This window comes from Ambystoma mexicanum, chromosome 5p, assembly GCF_040938575.1.
Source record: "Ambystoma mexicanum isolate Mex_15411 chromosome 5p, UKY_AmexF1_1, whole genome shotgun sequence".
NCBI lineage: Eukaryota > Metazoa > Chordata > Amphibia > Caudata > Ambystomatidae > Ambystoma > Ambystoma mexicanum.
Genome location: NC_090930.1, coordinates 410,347,894 through 410,366,711, shown reverse-complemented (window position 1 = coordinate 410,366,711; position 18,818 = coordinate 410,347,894). Strand labels below are relative to the sequence as shown.

At 48.5% G+C, this 18,818-nt stretch overlaps 1 protein-coding gene and 1 pseudogene across 3 annotated transcripts in view; both read left to right on the top strand.

The window, feature by feature from the left end:
• The window catches only part of ATP11C (ATPase phospholipid transporting 11C), a 1,508,462-nt gene that overhangs the window by 1,036,437 nt on the left and 453,207 nt on the right, over window positions 1–18,818 (top strand). The gene's annotated exons all lie outside the window — the stretch shown is intronic.
• LOC138480974 (fibroblast growth factor receptor substrate 2 pseudogene) lies at window positions 2,247–4,145 on the top strand (annotated as a pseudogene).

Below are 18,818 nucleotides of genomic sequence, written 5' to 3'. Positions count from 1 at the left end.
AGGACTGGGTCCAATGGGACCCCGGGGATGAGGAAGGACTGGCCCCACGACTAGTGGCCATGACACATATTCAGCGGTTTTGAGGGATGATGTTCTCTAGGATCTTGAGCATCCAGGGCTCCACTCCATTTCTTGCACTGATGTCTCTGCTATTTGGGGTGGAGGAAGAAGTCGCCACCTAAGGCTATCTTGGTCAAATGGTAGTCAATAGATCCTCCAAATTGATGATTAGGGGAGGGACTAGTGTCACAGATGTGCTTATTTGAGCGACGAGCCTATAGGAATCGCCAGTGGTACCCCAGATCAGATCGTATGTGCCAATTGTTCAAACAATATATCTAGACCTGACGCCCACCACACCCATGTTAATACCTTGAAGTACAGCCTCTTTATGAACATTTTATCATTGGTCATAGATGGAACACTGTGACAAATGGAGTGATTAGATCATGGACTATATACCATGCACAATTTATGGTATATGATTCTGCAGTGTGTAGTCTATGAGCCAATGTCCCGGATAAAGGATGATGAGGATAATGTGATTCTTGTGAATGGTACTTGATCACAAAGACCAATGACTAACCAACTCTTGCAGAATTGCCCCAAACAATGTTTCGATATGATTTAATGTTCTGTTTTGTTTCTTCTTTGGGTTTTGGTGGGTGGGTGGTGGTGTTTCAACGAAGGGATACAGACAATTTGGTATCAGTATTCTTCGATTTGTGTATGGAATAATTCTGCTGTATAACATGCGAACTGTTATACATCTGATGGTGTGGTTTTTCTACTCTCTAAAGTACACAAATTATCTTTCAGGAACACTTAGAATCTCTTATTGCATTTGTTGCCCTCGCTCCCATTGAGATAGTTTTTATTGGGTCATTCTGTTTCTTTTACTGTAGATTTTATATAGAGTTGGTTTGGGGCTGAAACGTCTTTATAATCTTGTCATTCGATTAAGTGCACTTGAAGACTATCTTCTGCTAAAGTAAAATATAGTACTCACCAATCGAAAACATTTGTTTAATTAAGACTAATTATACAAAGTAGTTCTACATTTTAATAATGTGGTCCAATATGAGGTTGAAAATGTTCAAATAAATACCCTCAATTCAGAATAAAAGATTGAGCTGCAAAAAGAGAATTGGGCAAACTCTGGCCCCAAACCTACTAAAGTTGCGACAATCACGTTACTGGAGGTTTTGAATGTGCACAACAAAACAAGTGTATCTTAAAGGGTACCTGATATTCAATTTAAAGTTTTAAAAAAAGATAGTCCTATATGATTTCCAGAAAACCCATGATGCCATTCCTTCGGTTATGCTGAGATAAACGCAGACTCAAAGATGATAGATTTATGAACACACACATATTTGACAAATTGTTACTTTTGAGTGGCTTGATCAATTTTGTATTTTTTCCTTGCTTGTGGCATACCCTGTTTATACTGTTTCCAAGTTATCGAAAGCTAAATGGATGAGATGCGTTTTGTCACATTGCTGACAAAGTGTTGTATTACAATGAAAGAAATCACTGTTTATTAATGTGGTGGGCTTAGGGGACGATATGGTAGTAATGAGACATTTATAAAGAATTGCGTCAAATTGCATTGTGTGGAAGGCTTGACAGCTGGGGTAATTGAAATAATTAGTAATCTTTGTGGGAACTAGTCGCTACCATTCCACTGAGCACCGCCTGGGCTCCGAGTGAGGCCGGAGTTGCAGTCTGGGCAACTGCAAGGACCCGGTAGCGACCGAGCCCACCAAATCGTTCTGGACTATTTAGCATCCGTGACCAGGCGTCTATGAAGGGGAATTGGATTTGTACAACATTGACTTCACTTATCTGGCCATGATTTCAATGTGTGGCTGCTGAAAACATTAAAAGGAATCTTATGGGCAAGCTGAACTAAGTGAACATTGTCCTTCGCTACAACTGTATGTAGAACTGTTTGTGACAGCCTCTGGTATACCTCTTTTCGTCTTTTCGTGCAAGACATTCTCCAGTGATACAGGGCCATGTCCAGGTATTGTAAAAGCCCTTCTTCCAGGTGTTCGTGGTGTGTGAAGGCTCTCTGCAACATGCAGTGTTTCTCCCAAGTATTCATCCAGACCTACAGGATATGTTGAAATTGGGACACAGTACTGGATGAGGTGCAGGTAGCAACGTCTAAAGGAATCCAAGTACAGCTTGTTCCTTGTTAACGAAAATATGGTATATGTTGAAGCATGAATAAGTCCTGATGCAGCTTCAGCGGCTAGGAATACTAATGGACAGATCTAGTGATCACAAGGTCTTCTAAAGAAGTCATGGGTAGCTGTTGTAGCGGTCCAGATAAAGAAACTATCCCAGATAACCATATCAAAGCAAGTTTAAGGTCATTAATGTGGATGATGATGGTAATGAGCCGGGTTCTGGAATAATGGAACTTACAGATTCCGAGCTGATCCTGTACACCTGCAAAGTGACTCTGTAAAATGGCTGTACTTACGTCTGGGCCGCTATGGTTATGATTCCAATCTCTTCTCCTTTGAGAGTGATCGAATGTGTGAAACTGGACAAGGAATATTTGCATTTAAGTGTGCCCGTTCAGAGGAACTGTTTAACATGCTGCAAGAGATTATGCAAAATAATAGCATCAGTGTGCTAGAAGAGCCAGTAGTTGACCGGAATCAACAGACTGAGTTGGAAGTTCCTAGAACGCCCCAAACACCAACACCACCTGGCTTTAGTGGACCAAGTCTACCTAATGGATACCCCAGATATCCGTCTTTTGGAGATGCTTCATCACACCCCTCAAGCAGACATCCCTCTGTAGGCAGTATGCGTCTTCCCTCTGTAGGTGAACAGTCCACACATCCATTACTTGTGGCAGAGGAACAGGTACACACATATGTTAACACTACAGGTGTGCAGGAGGAACTGAAAATCAGACCAACTATTCATGCGCCTCTGGAACTGCAGCTCTCTAATGCTGAGAGCAATCAAGCCCAAGGAGACCATGTTTCTATTCAGGACAACTACCCAAAAATTCTCATGGAGCCTGAAGGAGTGAAATTTGTTTTAGGGCCAACTCCTGTTCAGCGCCAATTAATGGAGAGGGAAAAAAGAGAAGAAAACAACTGGGATAATATAGGTGCCAGTACTGTTGGAAATTCCTCCAGCACTGACTGGGACACTGGTTATGATAGTGATGAGCGCAAGGAGGCCCCCTCTGGCAGCAAACTGGTTTATGAAAATGTAAATTGGTTACCTATTCCTGGTGTCAGGAGTCGTCGTCGCCTAGCCTCTGCTAGTGTTTCAGAAATGCAGAATGTCAACAACTCTGCTCTAAGGAGAACTGCTTTGTTAAAATATGAGACTTTACCATCTCTTCCTCCAGTTTGGTAAGCCCGTAAGCGTAGTAGAGATGAAGAGGACAATTTAGGACCCCATCAATCAATGGCTAACACAGTAACCTGAATCCAATGCATAATTAAGTCAACACAGAAAATGTAACTGTACCATTGAGTGCTCACAAGGTAGAATTTTCCAGGCGTCGCGACTGCTCCTACAGTATTCAACTTTGATGTCCAACGGCCCAGTTTAGATCACAGACAGCTAAATTACATTCATGTTGACTTGGAAGCTGGCAGTGACTCTGATAATCCTCGGACTCCAAAAACGCCTACCACCCCCTCCCTCAAACACCAACCAGACGCACAGAGTTGCATGCTGTGATAGAGATTGAAAGGACTGCTGCATTGTCAAACTTGCAGAAAGCACTGCCACGAAACGACGCTACTGCTCGCAAATACCAGACATAACCGTACTGATCTGCCAATGTGAGCCTGGGTAGCATAAACTAGACTGTCAGACGATCGTTTTCATTTGCAGCTTGTGATTTGTTTGTTTTGTTTTAGTCTCTTGAGTAATGCAAGTGTTCATTCCCATTTGAAAAACGAGCAACTTTTGTAGACTTTTGTTTTCAAAAATACGTTTTGCTTGTCGAAAGGGAATTGTTGAGCAGGAACTCATGAAATAACACACATTTATTCTACAGTAGTTGTATTTACTGTATATTGGCGGTGCCGTTCTCAGCGTGCCTATCACATTGACTAGAGTCAGTGACATGCCAATCTGCTGGCCCTGTGCCTTTCTTTTGCATTAGTCATCTTTGTGTTTGCATTACAAGGTAGCAAAAGTACATCAATGGCATTTGTAGTTATGTATTGTTGTTGTTGCATTTATTGGTTTGGTTGTAAAATGCAGCCTTTAAATAAGGTCATACTCGTTATAAAAGCGAAAATATACATATACATCTATAAAACACATCATCAATAAACATCAGAATTTGCATATACATCTGTATAAAAACATCATCAACATACATTCCAAAAATTAAAAATACATGCTATCTTTATAATTTACAATTCTAAAATGATCAATTCTAACCTTTTTAGTTGTATAATTTAATTTTCAGGCGAATATTAAATAATTTGGATGACATACCTAAAGTTGGCAAATCCAAGATTCTCATTGCAGCTATAATGATTGAGATATGTTCACCGTTATAAATTCTGCACCAGACATTTTTGGCTGTAAATATTCTATACTCCTTAAATACATGGTGCAAATGCACTTCCCTTAGTTCCTGGAATGCCGGACAAAAGACCAGTATATGTTTTAACCTTTCCAATTGTAACTCATTTTTGCAGTAGCAACATATTCTTTCATTATTGGGAACGTTTGCTCTAGAACCTAGGAGGTCCTGAGACGGCCATTGGTTTAATCTGAATCTTAAAAACATAGTCCTGTATTTAGGATCTGGGAATTTTATCATGTAGGGTTCTTATGAATTCAACTGTTTTAACATCGGGGATCCTGAATGGAAACGTTTATACTTTTCGCACAATTCCCAAGTTAAAAAAATAATTTAAAAAAAATAGTTTTGAGACGCCTGGTTCTTGCGCCACAGAGAAAATATAATTTATTCATACACTTGTAGGTTAAGGTTATTAGATTGCAATTTTATTCCTTGAGATAGTCTGTTCCTGCAAGCATGTGCCAATATTTGGCAGAATTGCCCCATAAAACCTTGTTCTGTGGCCAAGCTATTATAACAGGATTACCTTAAAAAATCTTGCATGCACTACTCGCATACCCTGTGCCATCTCACATCCAACAGTCTCCGTCTCCTGGCCCACAGACACCTGCAGACTTCACTCATACCTGTTCACATGTACACACATTCACATGCGCACAGGTACAAAATCACACATTACCGCACACACTCACACATGTACAAAAAGTTGTTTTTCTTTTCTCTGTTCTGCCAGCCTTGGGACTAGGTTCCACAGCCTTAAGCTCTCCAGAATGGCCCATCCATAGACGCTGCAGGTAGGAAGCATGTGCAGGTGTGGCGGGGCAGAAACGGGGCGGGTCAGAAGGACAGAAGCATATTTTTTCCATTGTATTGAATTTTATTCAGAAATGATCTCCTGACTATCGCTAAGCTATGGTTTTCCCTTGCCTAATAAAACCCTAACTCGGGTGCTAGTCAGTCATCAGTGATTCCAAAAGGATGATTCTGTCCTTTGTCCAATGCTAAGTTGTTCTGTCCCTACACTATCAAAAACAACCTAGGCACAGGAGAATGACTGATGCGCTTTTCAGCACAGTTACTTTAGTAACGTAAGCGTCGGTAGTAGTTGGCAACTATGTTGACCAGTTCATACAGTTCTCTCCTGTGTCCTTGACAGTTTGTTTTCTCCTTCGGAAGTTAATCCTCTCTTGCTCTTTTCATTAAGCTTGATACTACTTAATACTTCTATAGACAATGTCCACAGTTCATCGTAGCTGGGCCAGATATAATGATTCTTAAATGATTCTCACTTTTCTCCAGCATGGGGTCTGGCATGGATTCACATGCTCATGAATATTCCCCGTCATCAGGCTGGGAATCCTCGGTAAAGAAAAAACCAGTATCAGTTTCGTTTCTGATCTGTCTTTCGTAGTAATAACCAATCACTGGTCTCTGCGTAACACTGACCTCAGCCAATGACTGCCCTCTACCTAAGCCCCACCTCTGGCAGCCATCTTCAGATTTTTACCGCACGTTCATGTGTTGGGATCCTCGTGCTATTGCTCTCGAGCGTTAGTGCTATTTTTTCACGTTTTTCTCAAAAACTTCGTTTTTTTCGGTCAAAAGAGCCTCAAGCTCCACCGACTCTCCATCCGATCAACGGGGACCCGTGTCGGATTCGTCTGCGCCCCTCAAGGGTGAAGATTTCGTCGAGCTACGCTTTTGGAGGACTCTAGAAGTTTTCTCAGGCCCGTCCCGGACATGGCCCAGGAGAAGGGAAGCTCGACGCCCGGAAAGCTGTTCAGGGTCTGCCCTGGATGCCAGCTGCAGAACGTCTTTAAGGAGGACGAACACTCCTTTTGTCTTTACTGCTTACATGAGGACAAGACGCACGTGGAGAAGGACTGTGCGTTTTGCGGCAACATGTCGGAGCGGACCATGAAGGACCGCCATCAACGTCTCGCCAACTGGCTGGAAGGGAAGAGCCCGTCCGGCGAGAAGAAGAGGAAGAAATCCGTGCGGTCTTCTAAGACCTCTGAGGACGCCCCGGCGACGGGGGTCCAACACAAGGCCAAGCACCGCGAGTCCGCTGGCACCGGGAGCGCCGAACGGTCGGGCTCTACGGGCGCCAGGCAGGGCGCACCCTCCCCAGTACCATCAACCACGAGCCAACGCTCTGGGTCGGGTAAGAGGAAGGCCGAGCACCCGGCGAAGCTCCTGGAGAGGCCCCGGTCGAGCTCGAAGGCCCCATCGGAGGGGGAGCGAGGCAGTGTCCCCCCCCTCAAGGATAAGGCGGTGAGCGCACCTAAGGTGGTGAAGGCCTTAATCCATCCGGCCAAGGACTGTATCGAGACTGTCGCGGCGGCCCTGGCTCAGACTGTGGAGGCTACGCCAGTGGCGGCGACCTCGGGGCTCAGAGTCTCCCTGCCACCTCGGAGGGAGTCCTCTTTTATGCCCATCGATAGGACCCCCGTGAAATCTCCGGCGGAGAAGAAAAAGGGGGGGCAGGGTGTCGTCGTAGACTGGGCTTCAACCTCGGAGGAAGAGCTGATCGAGGTCTTAAGCCACGGCCTCGGCGTGGAAAAAGACCGGCCCGTCGGGATGGATCCCGATGCGGGTGACGACGACATCGCCGAGGGCACCGACGGGGCCCCTGATCGCCCGTCGGATTCCCCTCTGCCAGCGCCGCAAGACAACTCGGCGGCCATTTTGTTGGCTATACAGTCCTTATGCACGGAGATAAGGACGAGACTACCATTGCCAGCGGAGGAACCACTCCCGTCGGGGGACCCAGAACCGGGACCTTCTGGCGTTCCTCCTCCCAAGAAAAGAAGGATTCACCCTCCACCTCCTTTTCAGCCGTCGCGCCCCGTCCAGCCCTCCTCCCCGTCCACGACTCGAGGGGATGATACGGGGACTGACACTGCCGCGACGGGTACGGACGACGAGGTCTACGACGAGGATCTCCGTCCTCACCTCCCACCAGGGCTTCTCCGCCCGACAAGATTGGATCGTTCCACTCCATGATCGCCAGGGCATCCGATTTTTTCCAACTCTGCCCTGAGGAGAAGAAAAAGAGGGATTCCTTTATCAACGGCGCGAGGCCAAAAGGAAGACGGTCCTCGCGGTGCCTCTACTGGACGACATTTGGGATGAGGGCCTCGCCCTCCTCAAGAACCCTTCCACGACGCCAGCGAGAAGAGACCGGTACGAAAAGAAGTACCGGGTCCCGGACGCGGCCCCCCCTGTGCCTCCGGGCGCAGCCTACCCCGGACTCTGTCGTCTCCGCGGCGGCCAGGAAGAAAGCGGGGGGGGGGTGCGGCCTCCACATCGACTTCCCCGCCGGACGGCGAGGGAAAGAAATTGGACTCTATGGGACGCAGGGTCATCTCGTCTGCAGCGACGACGATTAAGGCGGCCAACGCCTTGGCTATCGTGGCCCGCTACGACAGGGAGCTATGGTACAAACGGACTCCTCTGCTGGACTTCCTACCGGACGACAAGAGGGCGGATGCCCTGGAGATCCTGCAGGAAGGTGAGGTGGCGTCGGACCACGCCTTCACTATTGCGACGGACATCGCCGATACGGGATTTCACCAGTTGGGCAACGGCGTGTGCCTTAGGCGGCGTGGATGGCTCAAGGCTACGGACCTCCGTCAAGACGTATAGACCAGAGTCCTGGACATGCCGTTCGATGGGAACAACCTGTTTGGGAAAACAGTGGACGATTCCCTTCAGGCCATTAAAGCGGACACGGAGACGGCCCGGGCCCTTGGGGTTCTGCAACAACGACGGCCGCCCTTTCGGAGCAGCGGAGGCAAGGGCGCCTCCAAAGGTTCCGGCGGCGGTTTCTCCACCTATCGTCAAGCGGCCCGCTCGTCGTCTCAGGAGGCCTATAGGGGACGAGGCAAGTCGGGCGGACCCCGCCGTCGTCGCCAAGGAGGTCAAGGCGGCAAAGCCTCGTCGAAACAGGATTGAACCGGCCGTGGGGTCGGGCCCCCACCGAAGCACCCCGGTGGGAGGCCGGCTGGCGAGCTTCGTCAGCGTGTGGGAGTCCATCTCCACCGACGTTGGGTGTTGGACGCCTTAGCCCGGGGCCACGCGCTCGAGTTTCAAAGAAGGTGCCCACGCGTCCCCCCATCGAACTCGTCCCAAAGAGGCTTCGGGGCTCCGGAGTCTACTCGAGATACTTCCTCGTGAAGAAGAAGACGGGAGGATGGCGCCCCATCCTAGACCTGCGACATCTGAACAAGTTCATCAAGGCTCAGAAGTTCCGGCTGGTCACCCTCCAGCACTTCCTGTCGTCGTTGGATTTGGAGGATGCCTACTTCCATATTCCCATCCTAAGGGGGCACCGAAAATTTCTCAGGTTTGTGGTCCAAGGGCGTCACTACCAGTTCAAAGCCCTCCCCTTCGGACTACGGTTGGCACCCAGGGTTTTCACCAAGTACCTTGCACCGGTGGTGGCGCAGCTGCGCCGAGAGGGGATCCACGTCTACCCCTACCTGTACGACTGGCTCATCCGAGCCAAGACGAGGGAGCTCGCCGTGGACCACACGGCAAGGACCGTCCAGCTTCTCACGGACCTGGGATTCTCCGTGAACTACGCCAAATCCCACCTGGTACCCGCGCAAGACGCACTGTTTCTGGGAGCGAGGCTCGACACAGTGTCCCTTCTGGCCTCCCCGTCGGAGGAGAGGACCAGGGCCATCCTGGGCAAGGTACAACGGATGTTGGTGGCCGACGCGGCCAAGGTGAGGTCCATCAAGTCCCTCCTCGGAATGATGTCTTCCTGCATCTACCTCATTCCCCTGTGCAGGCTCCGGATGCGCCCGTTGCAAGAGTTCCTGGACGCGCGCTGGATCCAAACGACGGGCAGCTTCGAGGAAAGGATCACACTCGACGAGAGTTTCCGACGAGCGATCCGGTGGTGGGGCACCCGCGCGCATCTGACGGCGGGCATGGACTTCCAGACCCCAGCCCACCAGGAGACAGTGACCACGGATGCCTCCCTGGAAGGGTGGGGAGCGCACACCGAAAATCTGCACGCAAGAGGCCTTTGGCTCCCGAGGGAGAAATCACTACATATCAACATCCTGGAGCTCCGTGCAGTGTTTTGGGCCCTCAGGTCCTTCCTTCCGTCCCTCAAGGGCAAGGTGGTGAGGATCTTCACCGACAACACCACCACCATGTTTTACATCAGGAAACAGGGCGGAACCAGGTCCCCAGCACTGTCCAAGGAGGCGCAGGACCTGTGGCATTGGGCCGTCGCCCAAAGGATATTCTGGTGCCGTTTCATCTGGCAGGGATAAGAAACACCATCGCCGACTCACTCAGCAGGGAGCTGCGCTCGTGCCACGAGTGGGAACTACGGCAGGATCTAGTGGATCGCCTCTTCCGATGGTGGCGCACACCCCAGATCGACCTGTTCGCGACGGCGACGAACTCCAAGTGCCGGAGGTTCGCCAGCAGGTTTCCCCAGGCGAGGAGCATGGGCGATGCTTTCTCGTTCCCCTGGGAGGGCCTGTTCCTTTACGCGTTCCCTCCATTGCCACTGCTGATCCGGCTCATCAACCAGCTCAAGAGGTCACGGTGCAGGATGATCCTCGTCGCACCTGCGTGGCCGAGGCAGATATGGTTCCGGGACCTTCTGGACTTGTCAGCGTCCCCGTCAATCAAGCTGCCGGTGGACGCGGATCTACTCTCCAGGGAAGGAGGCGCCATCCTCCACCACGACCCGAAATCGCTGAACTTGCAGGCCTGGCTCCTGCAGCGCTAGAGTTTGGAGGATACGACATACCGGCCGACTGCAGAGAGGTTCTTGCAAAGGCCAGGGCGTCCTCGACTCTGAAATGCTACGGACACAAATGGAAGAGGTTCTCTGTCTGGTGCCACGCACAGAAGATTAACCCTCTACGGATTACGGCTCCCCAAGTACTGCCGTACCTGCTGACGCTGGCCAAAGCTGGACTGGCACACGCGTCCATCAAGATTCATCTTGCTGCGATCTCCCGATACACCAGAACCACGGGGCGGACGTCCTTGTGGTCTCATTGTCTGGTGAAAGAGTTCATGAAGGGACTGTTCAGATCGTTCCCGCCGGTGAAGGCTCCGGCCCCGGCGTGGGAGCTCAACGTGGTGCTGACCAAGCTCATGGGACCTCCGTTCGCGCCTCTGCACTCGGCCCCGTTGAAGTTTCTGTCGTGGAAAACAGCGTTTCTTGTGGCCATCACCTCCGCACTACGAGTGGGAGAGATCCAGGCCCTTTCCTGCAAGGCCCCGTACTTGACTTTTCACGACAGGAGGGTAGTGCTCAGGACGCACCCCTCCTTCATGCCCAAGGTGCCGTCGGACTTCCACCTCAACGAACCCTTGGTGTTGCCTGTGTTCTTCCCGTCGCCGGCTGAGAGGACTTTGCACTCGGTGGATGTGGCTAGAGCGCTAAAGTTCTACGTGGACCGCACAAAGTGTTTTCGGAAGACGTCACAACTCTTTGTGAATTTTGGACCTGTCAATCAGGGGAAGGCACTCTCGAAGGCTTCCATTTCCAGATGGCTCTCCGGCTGTATCATGTACTGTCATCGGTTGGCAAACCGACCGCTGCCTGGCCGTCCGAGAGCCCATTCCACCAGAGCGATCGCAGCTACCACGGCGTTCCTTTCTGGTGTTCCCCTGCTGGACATATGCAGGGCTGCTACGTGGAGGTCGACGCACACCTTCACAAAATTCTACTGCGTCGATCGGGATTCTAGGGAGGAGTCCAGGGTCGGCCAAGCAGTGCTGCGCAACCTGTTCGCCTGAGGTGAGCCTGGTGAGGAGGTAAGATGCTTAATGTTGAGTTTGATGTAATGCTTAATGTTGAGCCTTTGCCACCTCCCGTGGTTGTGCATGTGTGTACTGCTATGTATTCTTTATTCATGAGCATGTGAATCCATGCCAGACCCCATGCTGGAGAAGGAACAAGTTACTTACCTGTAACTGTTGTTCTCCAGCATGGGTCTGGCATGGATTCACATGCGAACCCTCCCGCCTACCCCTCTGCGGCTCTTCACTTGGTCATACTGCCACTTCACGTGCTTCCAAATCTGAAGATGGCTGCCAGAGGCGGAGCTTAGGTAGAGGGCAGTCATTGGCTGTGGTCAGTATGACGCAGAGACCAGTGATTGGTTATTACTACGTAAGACAGATCAGAAACGAAACTGATACTGGTTTTTTCTTTACTGAGGATTCCCAGCCTGACGACGGGGAATATTCATGAGCATGTGAATCCATGCCAGACCCATGCTGGAGAACAACAGTTACAGGTAACTTGTTCCTTCTCTTTCACTCGACAGTTACTGGGTCTAGTACGTGTGTCCAATGATGATTCTCTTCTGCTTCCACTTCTTTTACTTTTACTGATATGAGTATGAGGATGCCAGTAGTGATTCTCACTTCTCTTCACTGCTTTAAAATATTATTGGGACGAGTATGAGGGTGCCAGTAATGATTGTCACTTATTTTCCACAATTTAGCCTCACTGGGACAAATAGGCAAATTCCAATAATACTTCTCGTTTAGTTTCAACTCAACCCTCACTATGACCAGTAGGAACGTTCCAATAATGGTTCTCACTTAATCTGAATTCTTCCCCCTCACTGGGACGAGTATCACTGTTTTCATTCAGTTTCCACTCCCCTCATGGGGACGAGTATACAAATTCCAATAACACTTCTCATTTAGTTCCAACTCTTCACCCACACTGGGACAAGTATCAATGTCCTCATTCAATTTCCACTCTTCACTCTTACTGGACGAGTAGATTCATATACTCGTTATTTTCGTTATCCCTCCCTGGTCTTCGGCTTTCCACCTTACCTCTATTCTTGGAGTTCAGATTGTGTGGTATGCGGAACTGCTTTCTACATTTACAATTGATTGATGGCTTTTGCGTCAGAAGCGGCCAGTTCTCAGCTCTGTGAGCGTACGAACGTGGTGCGGCTTGACGAGTACAGCCCTGCTAGGGTCCCTTACTCTAATCGCGCGAGGGTGGCGAAGGCTATGAACACTAGCTCCCTGCGCTGCGAACCTCGAGAAGGTGGTGACAGAACTTTTTACACGGCCACTTACACCTGGAGCCGTGCAGTGCTGTGTCACCTGGAACTGCGCACGGACTGTGAGGGCTGAGAGCTGCGTTGTGCTGAGAGCTGTGCGCGGGCCGTGAGCAGCACCTGCGCCAGCACAAGGGCCACTTAAAAAACTTGTAAGGTCTGCGGTTGCTGGGCTGTTGGTCTGTTGTTGTAACGCTCACCTGATTCCCGTAGAGGCGCCGGTCTTGACTGGGCGTATACCGTATCTTCAAAGGTGATGTGTAACACACGGCTGGCTCTTTGGGCTGGACCTCTGTGCACTGTATGTCTGACTCGAAGGGTAAGATGTCTGCAGATAGAAAATATGGGATTAAGGAACTGGGTTATTGAATGTCTCTCTCTTCTTCCCTTTCTCTTCTCCTGTAGAACCCCAAAGGTTAACGCTCTCACCTTAGGTAAGTGAACGCCGTGCTCTCCATCTGCCTCGGGGCAGGGTGCTGTAACCAGTTTCTTCACTGGATAAGGGGAGCAGGCCTCTTGACTTCAGAGGACTGCTGTCCGTCGTTTACTGCACGAACAGTAAGTTTCGAGTAATTCTAATGTCTTTAAAGTCTTTAGTAATGATGTTTCTTGTTTTGCAGGGTTCCGGCGATGGCGGATGACGGGCTGAAGTGAGTTGAAGATGGAGCCCGTGTGATGAATAGAAGCGCCTGGAAGCACGTAAGTAAGCGCTTGTTGCCTGCTTCACGATGCGCTTTAACTGTCTTTTTATTTTGCAGGTACAAGTTCGGAGCGGCTGCAGGGTGCCGGAATACCCACTGGGTTAGATGTGGAAAGGAGTAATGGCACGTGAGTATTAAAGTTCCCCAACGTCTTTAAACGCACCTTGTTTTGTCTTTCAGATGCGGGATGCAGCGCCGAAGGCCTCCGGAGCGTGCGAAGAGTTGGTAAGCTTTTGTCTTTCAGATGCCGGAATGCAGTGTGAAGACCACCGGAGCGCACGAAGAGTAGGTAAGCCTTTGTCTTTCAGATGCCGGAATGCAGCACGAGGCGTTGGTGACAGCCGATGGACCAGGTAAGTGAAGAGCTGTCACTGGAGACCGTAATGCTAACCTGTTCTTTCTTGTCTTTATAGGTGTTGCTGAAGACTGGATTCAGGATGGTAAGCCTTTTTCCTTAGGCCCAGGATCAGATGCAGAAGACACGATGAGCGTTCTGCTGCAGAGGATGCAGAATAACGCAAAGCAAGATTCATCCATCGGGTGTGGTTTAAATAGCCTCCTGTAGTGCTTAGGTGTCTCCTTCCACAACCACGCCTAGGTAAGAAAAGAGTTCCTGCTTTCCAGAAGAGTTCCAGTGTTCTGAATCTAGGGAGTGGCTCCTGCCCCACCCAACAGGAAAAGTAGTTCCAAACAGAAGAGGATCAGAGGCTCAACTGGCAGTCAAGTAAGCAGCATGGTCTGCTGCAGGTAAGTCCACCCAAGCATTATGAGCCCGGCGCTTCCAGCGCTGGGACTGGGCATATTTATGAGCCTGGTGCCACTGGCGCCAGGACTGGGTCCAAAAGGTCCCAATTGGGACTGGTTGGCACTCGGAACCTGGGTTATGGATCTGCTTCCAAGGGAGTTGGGAAAACCCTGACCTTTTGGAAGCAGAGATCATGACAGTTGTGAGAGACTGCCGGTACTTGGTACTTGAGGTACTTGGGGTTGCCTTGACGCTGGCTGGTGGGCAGTGAAGTGTGCCCCTGAACCTATATGGTTCGCCTACTTAGGCCCCGGATACGCCCTGCCTGTACCTCATTAACGGCTAACTGGGCAATCAGAGAGCAGACCATAGTTGGTAGACTGAGGCTTGGCACAGACAGCTTTAGATGTGTGGTGTGCGCTAAGCAGAGGGGAAAACTGTCGCACTCCCTAGGCTCCATACTGTGACTTGCGATCCTATCTACTATCTACTTGAGGCCCCAGCATTTTTGTGGCTCACCAGGCGCAGAGTGTGAAAGGCGCCCTACAGACATATTTATTCCCACTTTTCAATCACTTCCCCTGGGTTCTCCTTGGGCTCCCGCAAAGAACAGTATTGCATGGAAGAAAGCGCAGTGACATTATAAGTCGGAAGGAACAAGGAAGCAACTTGTCACTGCGCACCACTGCTAGGGGAATTAGCCAGACTGTGGGTAACACCTTTGATCCTGGTATTACATACACACAGCTATATTCACAAGCACTAGACTTTTCTTTTAGGGAGACTGCAGAGTCTGCCCCGAACCCTGAAACGGGACGTTAGGCGCACTTGAAACAAGGACTAGTCACCTCACAGTAACAGCAACAGAAGTCAACAGACTCCTACTATCAGCACTGCCTGTTTTTGCCTGGTTTAAGGGGAAGGGGGCATTTAAATCTATGATCTGTTAGACCACCCTGCAACTCAGCCCCTCAATCAGAACTACATGTGACTGAATTGTGAGATACTACCGTACTGAGCAGTGGCACTAGACTCACCATGCTTACAGTTAAGAAGTGTTCAGCAATGAGATATAATCTTCGCAATCAGAGGAGCAGAAGCCCAACATCAAAAATGAACGGATTCAAAGGATCCAAAGTAGCTCCTGTGGAGAAAGGTGCAATGACTGATTTTTTCTCGCTCCCTGACACCGCAAATATAACAATTTCACTGCTACCTCCGGAAAAGGTGATGGCTGGCCAAAGTATGAATAACTGCACAGATGCATTAGGAGAAAGTGTAATAGACAACAACTCATTACTGGACTTGTGCTTATCTATGCAGAGATCTATGACTCCCCTTTTAGAAAGCAATCCGGGTAACCAGATTGACAGCTATCAACAGCTGCCTATCCACTCACAACGAGAAACATATAATAGACTATCTGCCTCCCCCAACTTGGATGTACACTTGGAATCCCCAGAACCAGACTGTAGCAGAGAGCAAGGGGAAAGTGAAACGACCCTGGGGGATTTGCAATCCTCGGTTGCATCTCTATAGTTTGCGTTAAATATCCTGCTGAAGATGTGTGGGAGGATACTTGAAGTCACTCTTACCTTACCGACAGGAAACAAAGCAAACAATAGTAATTTGGAGTCTGTGCAGAATGAAGGAAACACCATTTCGCCAGAATGCCCGGAAACAGAAGATAATGAATTAAACACTACGACCAATGTTGATGTTTATTTTTCACGCAAACAACGAAGAATGGCCAGAAGAGCGATTGCAGGGAAAAAGTGGCAAGTTGCAACTGTAATACTACCCGATACAGCAGAGCCAGAAGAGGAAATATCCAGACCCACAAAAGGTAGTACCCCCAAACAGCACAAGTGAAAACTCAAACGGAAAGTGGCACGAGCAGGCAAAGGTACTGCGAGCAGACAGGGCAAACTGACTAGTTGGCTCATTCCCAGTAAGAGTACCACCGGAATCCCTGCTGAAGATGTAGATCTGAATAAGAGCATCACCTCATATCCAGCAGATGAAGTAGACTTAGAGCCTTCATTTTGCCCTAGTGTGCTGGAGGAGAGCCCCGTATTGAATACCACAAATACTGAATTAATCAATTTACCACAAATGGATATTGCACCTGCCCAATCAACTGCAACACCACACGATGACAAAGGTAACACTATACCACTTCAAGGCAGAAGGACTTGCATAATCAAGAACCTGTACCAAAATAGTGACCATGATTTGATCTCCAGATCTGCGCTGATTACCAGATTACATTCTATCCCACAGCTGAGAGTGCTGAGATCGGAAGACTTTGAATTTGTTGAACCTTTTGAAAGCAAGGAACTCCAATACATCAGCAATACATTGCAAATTTTTAGCAACAGCTAATTTGATACGCAACTTTAAAGCCAGCCTTTGGGAAGTGGACATTGAAGTAGATGCTGACCCTAACATAACTGATCCACAGTGGCCAATGCAAATGCCGAGCACCAAAACTATAGAAACTACGGCGGAAGGACCTGAATAAGAGCATCACCTCATATCCAGCAAATGAAATAGACTTAGAGCCTTCATTTTGCCCTAGTGTGCTGGAGGAGAACCCCGTACTGAATACCACAAATAATGATTTAATCAATTTGCCACAAATTGATATTGCACCTGCTCAATTAACTGCAACACCACACAATGACAAAGGTAACACTATACCACTTCAATGCGGAAGGACCTGCATAATCAAGAACCTGTACCAAGATAGTGTCCATGATTGGATCTCCAGATCTGCGCTGATGACCAGCTTACATTCCATCCCACAGCTGAGAGTGCTGAGATCGGAAGACTTTGAATTTGTTGAACCTTTGAAAGCAAGGAACTCCAATACATCAGCAATACATTGCAGTTTTTTAGCAACAGCTAATTTGATAAACAACTTTAAAGCCAGCCTGTGGGAAGTGGACATCGAATAAGATGCCGACCCTAACATAACTGATCCACAGTGGCCAATGCAAATGCTGAGCACCAAAACTATAGAAACTACGGCTCCGCCGTTACCTAAAGGCAACACAGTACAACAAGCAGATGTACAGAATATCCTCAAATGGCTCGCTGAGTCTTTCCCTGCACTGTCACTAACCCAATGAGATCAAAACTTAGTTACATGGAATTGACAGAGATTTAGCCATCTATTATCTGAAAATGCTCATTCCCCATGTTGGCAGGTAATACATGCATTTGTCTACAGGAGACGTGGCTTACATCCCGGGCCCTTTTAAATGGCTACTCTATTCACCAGGAACTAGCCAAAAAGGGACCCAGAGGAAGACCATATGGGGGTCTCCTGATTGGAATTTTACATCCACTAAAATCAACCAGGATCCATTCTAACATGGACAAATGTGTACTAGCTGTTGAGATAGAACTCCCTGGCAAAGACAAAGTGGACAAGATGCTAGTGATCAATCTTTATAATCCACTTGCAGAGACCACATTCAGGAAGCGTGTCACGACCTGATGATTGACTGGACGATTGATGCAGAACATAACCTAGTAATAATTGCAGGCGATTTTAACTGCCATATACTGTGTCCAGCGGGCAAAAGTAATAATCCCCCTACTGAAGAGCGTATGTAGGATGTGGCATGCAGAGGCAAACCCTGAGGGATTGCTATGGCTCAATTTTCTTAATTCATGGGATTTTGAAATCCTAAATGGTAGAACCAGCAGTGACTGTCCAGGACAACCCACATGGAGTAATGCTAGATCCAGAAGTATACTAGATTACATCTTTGTAAGTCCCTCAATGGCTAAACGGGCCGTTGATATGAGGGTCAACAATAATGATTGGAGTGACCATGCCTCTCTCACGCTATCATTCAACTTCTCGATACAACATGCTTGGCCCAGACCTATTGGTGAACTGAGAACGAACCATACTTCTTCAAACATCCGCTGGTCCGATAAAACCATCAAGAAAGCAGTAGAAGCCATGAGTGACATGATAAATATGAGCCGCGATGTCCTTCTCACTATGTCCTGCAATGAGATTGAAGAGTGGATAACTTCTTTTTCTCACAGTTATGCCACTGTCAACACAAACTTACTAGCACCAGATGCCAAACCAACTAATGCATTTGACGTTGAAATTAGAAATGCTAAAAGAAATGCTATGAGTAACATGACCAACAAGATCGATCAAACTCGTGGCGTAAAGCAAGGCTGTGTGACGGCACCGATATTATATAATCTCTTTGTGCACGACATACCGAAAGCCTTATCAAAAGTACATAATTGTCCCCCTAAAATAGGCTCTGCCCACTGTCCGGTTTTGGCCTATGCTGACGACTTAGCCATCATGGACCATACAATCAGTGGTGCCCATAGAAATGGCCTTACAATCAATCTGGACAAAACCCAGATGATGGTCCTTAGCGGCAAGAAGATAGCACGAGTGAGTATTAAAAAACATGGGTCTACAATACTACACACACCCTACTATAGATATCTGGGCATTGAGATAGAGCCCAAGGGTCAATACACTATGTGTAAGCAAGCTCGAATCACGAGAGCTGCTCAAATCAGTGCCTTGATATATTCTTTTTCTACTTCCCACTGCGGGTACACAGTCTGGGCTGCACGACAATTATATCAGCAGGTCTTAACCCCCATGACTACATACGGACTAGAAGCTTTGCAGCTGATGGATTTGGGATGGCTCCAGATAT